Below are 15,338 nucleotides of genomic sequence, written 5' to 3'. Positions count from 1 at the left end.
GAGATAAAAATCTCTTAATATATTCCTCCTTCAGTTGAATGGATCAGGCTTAGCATCTGAAGTCACACTACATAATCCACTTCTCTTTGATAGTATACTGTTCTTTAACTGCACAGGGAATAAGGGAGATCTTGTTAGAGGACAACAAGAGTTGTATGCTGTATTTTTTTTTCTTGAGAAACTGATTTGTTGAAGGTATCATATGTAGTTTATGTCACACATAAAGTACAATAAACATTTCTAGGAATGGAGGTTGAGATAGGGGATGAACATGGCATTTAGGAGGCATGCATTTCCAGCCATGAACCATATCGTATGCGAAGCACTTTACTGGTATAAAGGTGGGTGATACAAACTTTTTAAATGCAATGAACTGGGCCACAGGCAACCATTACTAAGTAAGCACAAGATGTCTCCATGATGGATAATAAAGAGAGAACATACACTGGGATTAGAATGGTGGGAACAGTTAGGCCAGGCAGTACTTTCAAGTTGTTTTTTCAACTCAGGCACTGAACATAAAAAAATATTGATCTTTGAGAAGGGCTTTAGACTAGAACAGCAGTTGGCATCACCCCAGTGCACTCGCCCTTCATCTGGAGCAGTCCGTGTGCAGGCCTTTCGTCTATTTATAACAGTGGGGCACATGTCACTACAATAGTTGATTGTATTGTGCAGCTGTGTGTGTGTATCAAGAAGGGCAGGAATGGACAGCCTGCACTTTGATGTTTCCCTTTTTTGGAGATTTAAAATAACATTTAAAAAACTGCCAACCGACAAGGTCACAAAATATTTTTGGATGGCACAGGGAATGATTGCCAAGCCGTGGTTCACATCAGATGCAGAGGGCTGGGGCACAGGCAGAGAGCCCAATTACACAATATCCTGCCGATGCCAACTTCAAAAGTTCTTTGCTTCAGAGCTCTTACAAATAGCTCTTGCCCAGGAATAAAGCAGTGTTTTATAAATTTGCAAGGGCCTCCCTGACAGGGGATGCCCAAAGGAACAAGGATTTCACTGGCTACTCCAGTCACAACTGTAGCCACCGCCAATGGACTTCTTGTGGCTCTTGCCCACCCATTCCACAGCGCTTTGTCCTTCCCTGCTTTATTTTCCCTAGGTACTTGCCACTGCCTTCCGATATGTTCTTCTGGCCTGTGTCGATTTTTCACTCCCCCAGTCTATTATGTATGGCCCTCAAGAGCAGGACTTTTTGTCTGTTTTGTTCACTGATATACCTAAAAAGCCAAGAAGAGTGCCCGCCACATGAGATTTACTATGTGCGTATTTGTGGAATTAATTAATTTAAGTAGCCAGAGACAATGTTATCAGGAAACACATGGAAATACTGATGATCAGTACTAGATTCCAGAATTCTGTAGCAGCCTTCCTCCACCCCAACAAAGATTCCAGTTTTGTTTACATATTTACAAAATACAAATATGGAAACAGATTTTTTTAAAAAGCCTGATTTTCTCAAAATGTGGTAGAATGTGAAAACTTAAGATCTCTTTCAGCTTAATTATGAAATAATGTTCAATCAAATTGTGTCTCTACAACTCTTAAGATTGTCCTCTGTCCCCTGACAAATCTTCTTGCTGGAGATATTTGACACAGGAAGCATCCCTGCTAATGAAAAGTACAGTCCTAATTAAAACTGAAGCTTTAAAACTCATCAAGTTTTGCAAAAGAACCCTGTACTTCATACAACTCTTGAGGTTTATTTTTTTTTCAGGGTTTTACATCAGTGTACCAGGCAACCCTAACAAATTATTTTCAGAACATAAAATTCAATGATATCCACACAACTTAAAACCTCGAAGGGCAGAAAGAAGCAGAAAACACGTTGCAAAGGCAGGAGAGGGACATGAAGCAGAAAGGCAGGACAACAGTAAGCACGGGGCTGGGCTGTTGAAGCCCACTCCTAGAGCCATTCTCTCACATCTGGACGGGACAGCCAAATCCAGCCAAATGCTGTTCTCTGTAGCATGATTCACAAGGGAAGAAGCCTTTGGGATGATTCCGGGGGCAATTCACCAGCAGAATGGAAGTGTATTTTCCTATACATGGGGACTCTTCATCAAGGACACCTGAGAGAGTGATGAAGCTCCATGTGTGACACGCCATATCTGGTTCACTGAACATCTCTGGCAGATGGTTTTGAAACCACTTCCTTGACCCCTAGACAATGTCTAAAACAGAGCAGGGAGCTTTCAGCCCGTGGGGCGGGAAGATACAAATGCCTACCACCAAGTGCACAGGTGGAACTCACTTACCAACCCTTCCTCCTCAAGAGGTTGTCTTCAGAGAAATCTTCGACACCCAGATTCTTGAATTATTTCTCAAAATCAAGTTTTAAAACATTTACAGAACATCTGCTATATGCCTAGCAGTTTTCCTACCTATATGAAAGTGCTGTGGCTTCAAAGTGAAGTCTAAAGGGGTGTTATCCTCCCAGGAGTCAGAATTAGCCCTCACTGTAAAAAGCAGAATCCCGATCTCACAACTGGTCTCCTGGGAATGAACTCTGGGAAGCAGCACTGTTCTGTGGGGCAGAATGGCTGAGAGTCAGATTCACCTCTGCATCAGTAGCACTCAGCACTGGACTTTGATAAACACATTATTGCCGTAGTTGAACATGACAACTGCTGGCCAGAGATGTGCCGTTTTACCAGTGATGAGGTCCCACACCCAGCTTGCAGTCCCCAATTGCTGTAATCTCTGAAGGGGCCTTATGACAGCAACCACCACTGGATTCCAGCCCTGGGATCTCTCAGGCACCAATCCCATGTGTTGCTGACACCTGGCTCGGCCCAGCAGAGGTCTGGCTGGGAACTGGGTTCTCCCAGGTCACCTGCACTGAGGAAACTCACCTCTGTCCCACTCTTCTGTTATGGTGATTGTGGGCTTGGTAGAGAAAAAAATATTATCTTCAAAAAAAGCCTATGTTTGTTTTCTTATTATAAAGACAGCAAATATTTTTTGCTAGAACTATCTAAAAGAGCCACAAATATGGTATTATGAAAAAATAAGTATGATCAGTAATATCATCCAGAGAGATCAATCACTTTTGACTTCTTCAGAACACAGTTAACACGGAACATAGTCTATATAGTATTCTACTTTACAAAGAAAGGACTACCAGTTTTTAGCTCAAATTAATGATTTCTAATTAGGTTTATCTCCTTGAATGGAGGGAGCTAAGAGAAATCTCTGATTTAGACAGCTTTGTGGTAAGGGGACACAATCCAAACCACAATGACTAGAGGACAACTGAGAAGCAGTCACTGACTTGGTACCATCCCTGACTTTAAGAGATTAGTAAAGATTTTTCATTTCTACTTTATATATTTTTATACTGCTGAATTTTTACAATGTACTTATAATACTCAAAAGGCTGGGGGGAAATCCAATGATGTAAACAGAAGGCAAGCGGGTAGGGACAAAACTTCTAGAATGACAGAATAAAAAATCGGGCAAAACACCTCTTCAAAAAGTAACTATAAAACTGGACAGGTTTGTAAAATAATAATAATAATTTCAGGGCAGGAAATCTACCAAAGGCACAAAATGAATTGAGAAGCGTTTATTCAGGAAAAAGTACTGAACCATGACTTGGAACAGTGCAGTCTGTGGGTTCAGCGGGTAGTAGATCTACCAGGCAGATGGAGCTGGATAACTGACAGTCTGCTGCTGGAGAGGTTGACTTGATTTAGGACACAGTACATGCTCAAGGGCACTGTCGTCAACAATAGTGATCATGGAAAATTATAGAAGGTCAACATCTCAACCAGCCCGAATCTGCAATGCTGACAAGAGACAGGTCAGCACACTAGCCAAAAACCTGACAGGTAGCTTCAGAGAACAAGGGTTCTACAGTGGCCAACAGTATAGTCCCACGTGTCCCTAGTGTTCTAGGAGGCTGCGCACTTGCAGAGGAGACTACAGCAGGCCCTTGCTACTTTCTCATCTTGGTTTAGAGAAACCTACTATATGCACAGAGGCAGGAGAAGGCCTGGCAGAAAATAAAAGCCAAGGCTAATGTCTAGATGCCTGAGCTCTGAATGTGTCCCTTGACTGCACACGGAGCCTCCATGAACCATGAGAAGCCCTAGTGCCTCAAGGTATTTTGAGAATTAATTAATACCTGGAGGTATTAATTCTCAAAAGAATTAATCCAGGCAAGAAACATATAAAAACAATCAATAAAATTGAATTTTGTCAATTTTTAATCCAAAGTTGCTACAATATATTAACTAAAATTTCTACAGTAAAAAATGAAATATGGGGGTGGGAGGGGCTGGGATTGTGGCTCAGCAGTAGAGCACTCGCCTAGCACATGTGAGGCACTGGGTTTGATCCTCGGCACCACATAAAAATAAAATAAAGGTTATTGTGTCCACCTACAAATAAAAAACAAATATTAAAAAAAAAAAATGTGGCCAGGCATGGTGGTACACACTTGTAATCCCAGCAACTGGAGAGGCTGAGGCAAGAGGACTGGGAGTTCAAAGCCAGCCTCAGCAACTTAGCAAGTCCCTAAGCAACTAAGTGAGACCCTGTCTCTAATAAAATATAAAAAAGGGCTGGGGATATGGCTCGGTGATTCAGCACCCCTAGGTTCAATCCCTGGTACAAGAAAAAATAAAAATCAATCTAACCAGACATGGTGGTACATGCCTGTAATCTCAGCAATTTGGAAGGCTGAGACAGAAGGATTTCAAGTTTAAGGCCAGCCTCAGCAACTTATAGAGAACCTATTTCAAATTAAAAAAAAAAAATGAAAAAAGGGCTGGGATTGTGGCTCAGTGGTTAAGCACTTCTGTGTTCAATCAGAAGGAAGGAAGGAAGGAAGGAAGGAAGGAAGGAAGGAAGGACAAAGAAGGCTGGAATCGTAGTTCAGTGGTAGAGAACTTGGCTAGCATGTGTGAGGCACTGGATTCAATTCTCAACACCACATAAAAATAAATAAACAAAATAAAGGCATTGTGTTTATCTAAAAACTTAAAAATTTTTTAAAAAGACAAACAATGTATTCTGAGGAAAATGAGCCATCACTAGAAACCGAGGGGTCCATGTATGGCATATAACAAAAATTTCCAAGTAGCTATGACAAATATTTTCAAATAACTGAAGGAATTTGTGTTTAAAGAACTAAAGAAAGATATCATGGCAGTGAGAGAATACTAATAAAGAGAAATTATGAAAGAAACCAAATAGGGCTGGGATTGTAGCTCAGCGGTAAAGTGCTTACCTAACACTTGTGAGGCGGTTCGATCCTCAGCACCACATAAAAATAAACAAAACAAAGGTATTGTATCCATCTACAACTAAAAAATAAATAAATAATAAGACAAATAATAAATAAAAGAAACCAAATAGAAATTCTAGAGTTCAAAAGTATAGTAACTGTAATGGAAATTTTACTAGATAGGTTTACCAGGAAATTTGAGTTAGCAAATTTATATACAATTAATTTATATACAATTTTATAGTTTATATACAATTAATTATCCAATAGCTTATGTACAATTAATTATCCAATGAAGAAAAATGAACTGAATCTCAGATATTTATCAAGCACCCCGGTGCACATGTAAAAGAAGTCCCAAAAGGAGGAAGAAGAAAAGTGAGTAGAAAAAAAACTTTGAAAAATTAATGGTCAAAATATTTAATTTAAAAAAATTAATATTCACATTCAATAAGCTAAAATTAAGCTAAAAAATCCCTATGTAAGATAAACACAAAGAGATTCACCAAGATACATCATAGCTTAACTGCTGAAAAACAAAAACAAAAAAATGTAGAAGAGAAATCAAGAGAAAATGTAACAGAGAACAATAAGACTACCAGCTGATTTCACATTAGAAAAAATGGAGACTAAAAAGCAGGAAATGACATATTCAAAGAGCTAAAAATAAAACTTCCAACCAAAAATTCTCTATTCAACAAAAGTATGCTTTAAAAAATGAAACGGAAAGAAAGATATCCTAGATGAAAAAAAAAAGAGATAATTTGTTGCCTTATTAGAAATACTAAAGAAAGTCCTTCAGGCTGAAAGGAAGGGACACCAGGTGGTATAACTATTACTAGTAACAGTAATTTCATAGGTTAAAAAAAAAAGTTATAAATACTTTCTTCTCTTTTTTATACTGAACTCATTTAAAAGACATGTACATAAAATAATGGTCTAATAATAATATTAATAATATAAAGACCATAATAATTGATAAGATGGAAATATATATTATTTCATACCACAAAGGAAGGAAGAAGATATAGAAATTTAATTTGGCAAAGTTACTACATTTTATTTGAAATGACTTGTTATTAATTTAAAGTAGACTGTGATGAGACACATATTGCAATCCCTAGAGTAACCACTAAAAAACATAACTCAAGAGAAACAGTTTAAAAAAAAAAACCAAATGGGTGGGTATTAAAGTTCCTGCCTAGCATAAGTGAGGCCTTGTGTTTGATCCCCAGTACTAAAAAACAAAAACAACTTATCCAATGAATGAAAATTAAACACTAGAAAATGTCTATTCACAAAAGAAAAAAGAGAAGAGACAAAAACAAAGCACAATGATGGATATAATCCGATCACACCATAATTACATTAAATGTAAATGGATTAAACACTCTAATAAAAGTCAAGGACTATCACACTAAACAAAAATCGAAAATAAGATCCAACTAACTGCTGTCTAGAAGAGACATAAGTAGGTTGAAAGCAAAAGAATGAAGAATGATATACAATGCAAACAAAACCATAAGAAAGCTGAAGTGGCTATACTAATATCAGACAAAAATAAACTTCAGGACAAAAAATATTTTTAGGAAAAAAAAAAGGAAATTTTTACAGTGATAAAAGGATTAATTCATCAGGAAGACATAAATAGTATAAAGACATGAACTTTACAACAGAGCTCCAAAATACAATAAAACAAAAATTGATGGAACTGAAGAGATAAATAGACGATTCAAAATAACATTTGGAGATTTTAATATCTCACTCTATAATTAATATACCAACTAAACAAAATCAGCAAAGAATATACAAGATTTCAACAGCACTGTTAACTAACTTGATATAACAATCATCTACAGACCATTTCAAACAACAACAATAAAATATATATTCAAGTACCCATGCAACATACTCCAGAATAAATGATAGACTAGGCCATAAAACAAGAATCAATAAATTTAAAGGGATTGAAATCAATAAGGCACATTCTCTATCAAAATTAAAACTGGAAATCAAGAAGAGAAAGAAATTTGTAGAATCTCCAAATATCTGGAAATTAGAAAATGTTTCTAACTCAAAGATCAAAGAAGAAATCACAAAGGAAGTTAGAAAATATTTCAAACCAGATGAAAATAAAAAACACAGCAGGGACTGTGGGTGTAACTCAGTGGTAGAGCACATGTTTAGCATGCTCCATCCCCCCCAGGGATCAATTCCCAACATCACAAACAAATATAAAAACATAGCAGATCAAAGTTTATGGATATAGCTATGGTTAGTGTTTAGAGAGAAATTTAAGTGTATAACCTTAAGTGTCTGAACTAGGATAAAAAGAGAAGTCTCAAGTCAATGATCTAAAAAACCTATTTTCTACCTTAAGAAAATTTAAACGGGCTGGGGTTGTGACTCAGCAGTACAGTGCTCCCCTAGCATGTGCAAGGCCCTGGGTTTGATCCTCAGCACCACATAAAAATAAATAAATAAAACAAAGGTATTGTCCCCAACTACAACTAAACAAATAAATACTTTAAAAAGAGAAAATTTAAATAGGAGAGTAAAATAAGCCAAACCCCAAACAAGCAGAAGGAAAGGCAATAATAAAATCTAGAATAGAAATCAATGAATAGAGAAAATCAAAAACTTGGTTCTTTGATCAGGAATAAGGCAAGGATGTCCACTCTTACCATTTTATTATACAGGAAGTTCTAGCCAGTGCAATAAAACAGAAAAAGGCATAAAAATAAACGAATTGGAAAGGAAAAACTGCTCATTTGCACAGATGATACGACTGACATATAGAAAATCCTGAGGAGTCTGCAAAAAACTATTAGAATTAATAAGTATGTTTAGCATATTCATAAGATGCAAGACCAATACAAGAAAAACCCATTGTATTTTTTCAAGATTTTTAATACAGCAATGAACAATCCAAAAGTGAAATTAAGTAATAATTCCATCTGTAATAATCATCAAAATGAATAATCACTTAGGAGCAGATTTAATAAAAGAAATGGAAAGATATACACTAAAAATTATAAAACACTGTTGAGATATTGAATACCATCTAAATAAATAGAAGGAGATACTTTGTTCTTGGTGTGAAGGACCCAATATTGTTAAGATGGCATTACTCCTTAAATTGATCTGCAGATTCAACACAATCCAGCAAGCTTTTTAAAGAAATAACAAGAAAAGCCATGAGGAGGTAACTGTTGGAAGCTTGGGCAGTTACCAGCATCTATACTTTCATATATGTTTGAAATTTCCCATAATAAAGTGGGGTTTTATTGTTTGTTTGTTTTAGAAAGTATAGGGGGAAATAAAAAGCCAATTAAAGGGCTTCGTTGATATTTATTCCTCACTCTTTATCCTCAGACTACATAACTTATCCCCAGCTGATCCTTACTCCAAACCCACTTCATGAATTCATTAGCACATACAGCTAGTGAATGGGTGGGAAGGGGAAATTAAGGGAGCAGAGCCAGGTGTGGTGGCACACCTGTAATCCCAGCAGCTTGGGAGGCTGAAGCAGGAGGATCTTGAGTTCAAAGCCAGCCTCAGCAAAAGCAAGGTGCTAAGCAATTCAGTGAGACCCTGTCTCTAAATAAAATACAAAATAGGGCTGGGGATGTGGCTCAGTGGTTGAGTGTACCTAAGTTCAATCTCCAGTACTCCCCAAAAAAGAGAGCAGAGACCCAGAAATAAGTGAAGAAGAATAAATGGTCTCAGGTACCAGACACAGCTGTTCCTCTAATATAGCATCATACAGCAACTCCATATTACACATGTCAATCTCAGACCACGTGCCAGACTGGAAACTGCCAAAGAATTAAGAAAATGCCCTTATTGTTATGTCATCTGTACAGTAATTTTTTGAGATCTGGGCTGAGTACAGTTTAGTGGTGTTCTAAGATCAAAGCACCCACGTCTTTAAATTTGCCATCTTTACTCCCTAGCACTCCCTGCCCATCCTGTCCCAAACACCTGCATGCACGTTCCTTTCACTTTCAATTCCCAAGTGCACAATTCCCAATTTAGGTTGAGAGGGAAAGGAAGCCCTGTTTTTGTTTCCTGCTAAATATTTGGTACTTTCCAATTTTACTTTTTCTTCTCTAGTGGAATTAGATTTTACGTTGCAACACCTTGATGTAGCCAGGACAGGTGTTAAATCTGAAATAATGTCACATGGCAGCATCCAACCTACTCCTCAGGCCCATGACTTCATTAATAAGTGGAGTGTTTCCCACTTCTTGCTGCTGCCTCTTAAGACAAGGGGTACTTTCTGGTACCAGAAAAGGGGACCCTATTCTAGGAATGGGTATAAAATGCAAATTAGTACAAATTATTTTGTCTATGATGGGCAATTAGGAAATTCCATCTATATCTCATTATGAAATATTCCCGGAAAAAGCCCCTTACAAAATCATATACTCCTGAAATTTTAAGAAGTGTTAAATAGTCCTAAGATATATTTCCTGGGGCTGGGGTTGTGGCTTAGCAGTAGAGTTCTTGCCTAGCATGCATGAGGCACTGGGTTCGATTCTCAGCACCACTTAGAAATAAAATAAAGCTATTGTGTCCACCTAAAACTAAAAACTAAGTATTTTTTTTTTAAAAAAAGGTCTATTTCCCGGTAAATCTTTGTTAAAAATATACTTGGAGAGAGGGCTAGGGCTGTAGCTCTGTGGCAGAGAGCTTGTCTAGCATGCATGAGGCACTGGGTTTGATCCTCAGCACCACATAAAAATAAACAAATAAAATAAAGGCATTCTGTCCATCTATAACTACAAAATATTTTTTAAAAAATACACTTGGAGGGGCTTGGGTGGTGGCTCACCTAGCATGTGCAAGGTGCTGGGTTTGATCCTCAGCACCACATAAAAATAAATAAATAATAAATAAATAAATAAATAAATAAATAAAGGTATATAAAAAAAGAATTCCATTTACACTTGGAAGCTGAGGTTGTGGCTCAGAGCGCTTGCCTAGCACATGCGAGGCCCTGGGTTCGATCCTTAGCACCACATAAAAATAAATAAATAAAATAAAGGTATTGTGTCCAATTATAACTAAAAAATAAATATTAAAAAAAACAACACACACACACTTGGTCTTCTCCTTCCCTATTCTTCAAGCTTCCTTCCACTCCTTGGCTCTCTTTACTTTTTTCTCCTGCTACAGAGCAACAATGTTACTTTTTATTGTCACAGGCCAGATGACCTCATTAGAGTTCCATGAGATCTATGAAAAATGAATATAATTATTTATAATAATGAGTAATTCATACCAAAAGCTTAGCTTTAGGAGATTCCTACTGGTAGGAGCTATTGGGATTTAAAAGATGCCCAGTGAAATATAACCTTGCCCAGCCCCTTCTCATTTACACAGAATTTTTTTTAAAAAGGGTTTACTGTTTCATAAATGTCAGATGTTCTTTAGATGAAGGGAACACTACCCCTTACATCAAAGCAAATGCAGTTTCATATTCAATTTCCTTACCTTTTATACAATTAAACCACAAGTCATTATCTGAGACAGATTTAGAGAAAATTTCTGCTAATGCCCAGCTCTTATGAGAGAGTTTTAAGAACTGAAATGATAGTTTTAAAAACCATTAGAGTAATGAGACAGGGCAGGAGAGGTGACAAAAAATTCACACCAATTTATAAATATGAACTCCTGCCCAAAGTGTAAGGTTTTTTAAAAATGGATTTGTGGAACAGATTGAAATAATATTTATAACCAATTTCACTTCATAATCACAGTAAAATACTAATTCTTGGACTCCTTCCTCTTATACTATGGCTATTTTGTGTTGGCCAAGTGAGTTGCTTCCTTTTACTGGGCTTCTAACAATGAACATGATCCGACAGCATTACACACCCACAGCTCCACAGTAGACCAAGATGGTTCTGGGTCAAACCCAAAACTCCCCGTTCAATTAGGATACTTATCAAATTAAGATAGTTCTAGCTCAATGGAATCACTCTACACAGGCAGCTGAGTTAACTTCAAAAATGAAGGCCTGCTCTGGGGTAACCCTGCACAATCCAGATGGCTGTATTTTAGAGTTTGTCCTGAACAGATAAGTCCTAAAACCAGCACAGCCTCCAGGTGACCCTTGCAGCAGGTTAGTTCAGGGCTTTCACACCCAAGGGGACCCAGAACCCTCACCAAAAGGCAGTGGCACGCCCCCCTCCAGCACACTTTCTACTGTGAGCCAAGTATGCAAATATTTGCTTCATGAATTTGTATGTCTTTACCAAGTCACCAGAAGCAAATCTCTGAACCTCTTTTTGGTGACTGAACTAAATCCACAGTTTAACTAACTCCATAGTTTAACTTTTGGTGAAAAGTAATTCCTTTGTTAGTTTAACAGGCTGGGGGGGGGGGAAACTAGCAGAAACCTTTTCTTTCAACTTTTGCTTCTGGGTTTGAAGGTCTTTGAGAAGAATTTTTCTATGGGGAAATCAGTCTTTTAATGTTATGATTTATTTATTGTATTTTTTAATTTTTTGGGTCTGTTTTCTTTGTCACAATATCTTTATTTTTGGGTTTTTTTTTTTTAAAAGAGAGGAGGTAGAGAGAGAGAAATTTTTTTTTAGTATTTATTTTTCAGTTTTTGGTGGACACAACATCTTTATTTTTATGTGGTGCTGAGGAGCACGTTACCCCTTGAGCCACATCCCCAGCCCAAATGTTATGATGTAAAATGTAAGCAGATTAGGAAATTACAAATATATAGAATATTATGTTCTCATACCAAGACAGGTTCACACCTGATCTGCCCCCAGTATAATCCTGAATTTATTTTTACACCGTTTTGTTGTTGTTTTTAATATATTTAGTTGTGGATGGACATAATACCTTTATTTTATTTATTTATTTATTTATATGTGGTGTTGAGGATCAAACCCAGTGCCTCACACCTGCCGGTCAAGCACTCTACCACTGAGCTACAACCCAAAGCCCATACTTTGCACCAGTTTTCAATCACACATTTCCATCAATTAGGTTAGCTCCTATAATGTTTTTTCCAAAGAACACAGCTGCTTTTCTACTAATAAAAGTAGTACACACATGTTGTTTCAGTTTTTTTTCTATATGAAGGGAACACTACCCCTTACATCAAAGCAAATGCAGTTTCATATTCGATTTCCTTACCTTTTACATAATTAAAACACAAGTCATCATCTGAGACAGATTTAGAGAAAATTGCTGCTAATGCTCAGCTCTTATGAGAGAATTTTAAGAACTGAAATGATAGTTTTAAAAACCATTAGAGTAATGAGACAGGGCAGGGGAGTTGAGAAAAAAATTAGAAAAAAAACCCTGAAACAACAAAAAGTAGAAAATACAGAGTAAATGTTCCTCCAATCCTACTTTCAAGGACAAGCACTGTATACAGATCTATGTACTCCTGCCAACACATGCATTATCATCTCTGTATGCAACTCTTCAAATGTGTCTTTTCATGGAAATGAGGTAGAGTTTTTCCAGTTAACGATTCATGGTGGCAGCTTTGCCCATGTCAGCACAAAAGGACCTACCCCACTCTTACAAATGTTTACAATTCTACTTTCTGGATAGACCATCATTTACTCAGTTATTCAAATGGTTTCCAATTTGCTGCCATTATAAGTAAAATAGTAACAAAGACCTTTATGAGTACATTTTTGCATGCTATGAAGCCTTACCATTGGTAAATTCCTAAAAAGCAAAATGGCTTGGTCAAATGCTAAATTCTGAAAGAGATGGCCTCAGGACCTCCAAGAAACCTTTCTCAATTTGTATTCCTACCAACTGTGTTTCAGAGTTCCAGGATCCCTGCGCCTGCCTGTAATCCATCTTTTTCATCTTTGCAAATCAAAGATGTTTAAGGTTTTCTTCATTCTTATTTCAACCTGTGCTATCAGAATCATTATTATTGTATAACTGTCCTTTTAGCTCTCTATTTAGTAGCTGTATGGCGGGGGGTTATTTAATCTTCTGTGTCTTGCTTCCCTCCTTTGTGAAATGGGACAAGGGTATCCAGTACCACCTGAGGGAACTGGAAGATGAGATAAGGCATCTGGGACACCTAGTACAAGGCTGACACACAGTAGGTATGCAACAAAGGTTTGTGAACAGGAATGTGCATAATACCCCATCAGGGTGACTTTCTTGTTACCTCATCACCTGCTGATGGGACTTTGGATGCTATTCAATTAGTGTTATCAAGCACATCTCTATCCACAGGGTCATATCCCGAGGCTTTTCTCCCAGTGTCTGAAGCATGTTATAGTTCTTCCTCCTCTGTTTTTTTTTTTTTTTTTTTTTTTTTAATGATCCAGCAACCTGCCATCCACCAAATTTTACAGTTCTTTTTCTGGTTTTAAAAAATACAGCTCTTCCCTTTTGCAGACATCACTGAAGCAGCAGTGGCCAAAATGAAGTTCAATACCTTCGTGACTTTCGATGGAACCATAAAAGTCATTTCAACACACTTTCTCGAATTCACAGGAAGGTATGTCCTCCCCTCTTTCAAAAGAGCAAAAGCACAAGGCTTGATTCATGCCCATCCAAGGGGATGATGCAGTTCAGGTGGCATGAGGACATTGCAAAGGTCAGCAGCTGGCAAAGCCATCCTGGCTTACAGGAAGAGCTGCGTCATGCACACGGAACGGGTGCCGCAGGAAGAGGCTAATGGCTCAACCATCCATGTAGGGGTGGCCCCTGCAAATGGGCATCACTGGAGGAGGATCCCAAAAAGTTCCTTGAACAGAAAGCCAACGCTTTCAAGCAGGAAAGAAAAAGGGCGCGTATATGGCAGAACAACTGAGAAGACACACTAATGTGAAAACATGGCCAAGTGTGAAGGCTACAGTGGTCCTTTAAAGCATTTGCATTTGTTCTTTTTAAGCTTCTAGCAAGAATATTCATTTTCAATATCATCACTATTTGTAAACTTTGGGAAATAATAAGCTATATCAGTGTAATTTTGCATATATATTTTTCACCAAATTATGACCTGAAAAAAAATGTTGTTGATAGAAACTAAAAAAACTAGGTAACATATGTTTATAAGAGATAAGGACACACTCTTCTTCACCAGTAAAGAACAGGAAATAAATAATTTAAAAGAATATTATAAATCTCATATACTGTTTAAGCTCAACCAAGTTTTTAGAAAAAGTTATTTTTAGAAAGTTATTTTTAGAAAGCTGGAGAATCACCTGCCCTCATATAAATTAACAACAAGATAGCCATAGAATAACCTTTTTTGAATCAACAGAGATCTGGGGTTCCAAGGCAACCAAACAACCTGAAGTTCTAGATCACTGTCATATCAGGAGAAGAGGAACCGCTGACCATCCCAGTTGGGGCAAAGCCCAGGGGCAAGACATGGCCACCACACAGATGGGACCTACTGGGAAAGGTGGACAACATGCATGCACAGACTGAAAATTACAGCATGGTGACGGAAAATACAAGGAAGAATCAAATGGAAATGACAGAAATAATAAACATGGTATCAAACAGATTTAACAATAGACTTGCCACAGCCAAAGTAATAATCAGGGAAGTTGTAAATAGATGGATCAATAGAATCCCAGGAGAAAGAAAGAATGAAATAGTGGGAACCATTTGAAGATATAAAAACCACAAATATTTCAGACATGATTAAAGACATAAAACCACAGATCCAAGAAGTGTAGAAGACTCCAGACAAGAGAGATACCAAAATCACACCAAGTTCAAATTGCTGAAAACTAAAATAAAGAAAAATCTTAAAGAGCTGCCAGGGTGGAGGTATGATGGGAGGACACAAAGCAGTCAGGGTAACAAAGGGTAGGATCCTGGCAGATTTATCACTATAACACAAGCCAGAGGCAGCAGTATGACAGCTTCAAAGTATGGAATGGAAATGTTTCCACACAGAATTCTACATGTACCTGAAAAAATACCTTTGGCAAGTAAGACTTTTTCAGACTGGCAACAGCTGAGATCATTCACTCCCAGAGAAGTGCAACCTAAGAGATGTTAAAGGATGCTCATTAGTCAGAAGGTGATGAGACAGAGCAAACTCTTCTTAACGGAACTAAGA

The 15,338-nt window shown here is 37.4% G+C and overlaps 1 protein-coding gene across 1 annotated transcript in view; it reads right to left on the bottom strand.

Annotated features, from left to right (window-relative positions):
• Window positions 1–15,338, bottom strand: part of Adcy9 (adenylate cyclase 9) — a 115,907-nt gene that overhangs the window by 68,815 nt on the left and 31,754 nt on the right. The window lies entirely within an intron of this gene.

The sequence above is a fragment of the Urocitellus parryii genome, chromosome 9 (assembly GCF_045843805.1).
Source record: "Urocitellus parryii isolate mUroPar1 chromosome 9, mUroPar1.hap1, whole genome shotgun sequence".
Taxonomy (NCBI): domain Eukaryota; kingdom Metazoa; phylum Chordata; class Mammalia; order Rodentia; family Sciuridae; genus Urocitellus; species Urocitellus parryii.
Note: the sequence above shows the minus strand (reverse complement) of the source record. Positions and strands in the feature narration are given on the sequence as shown.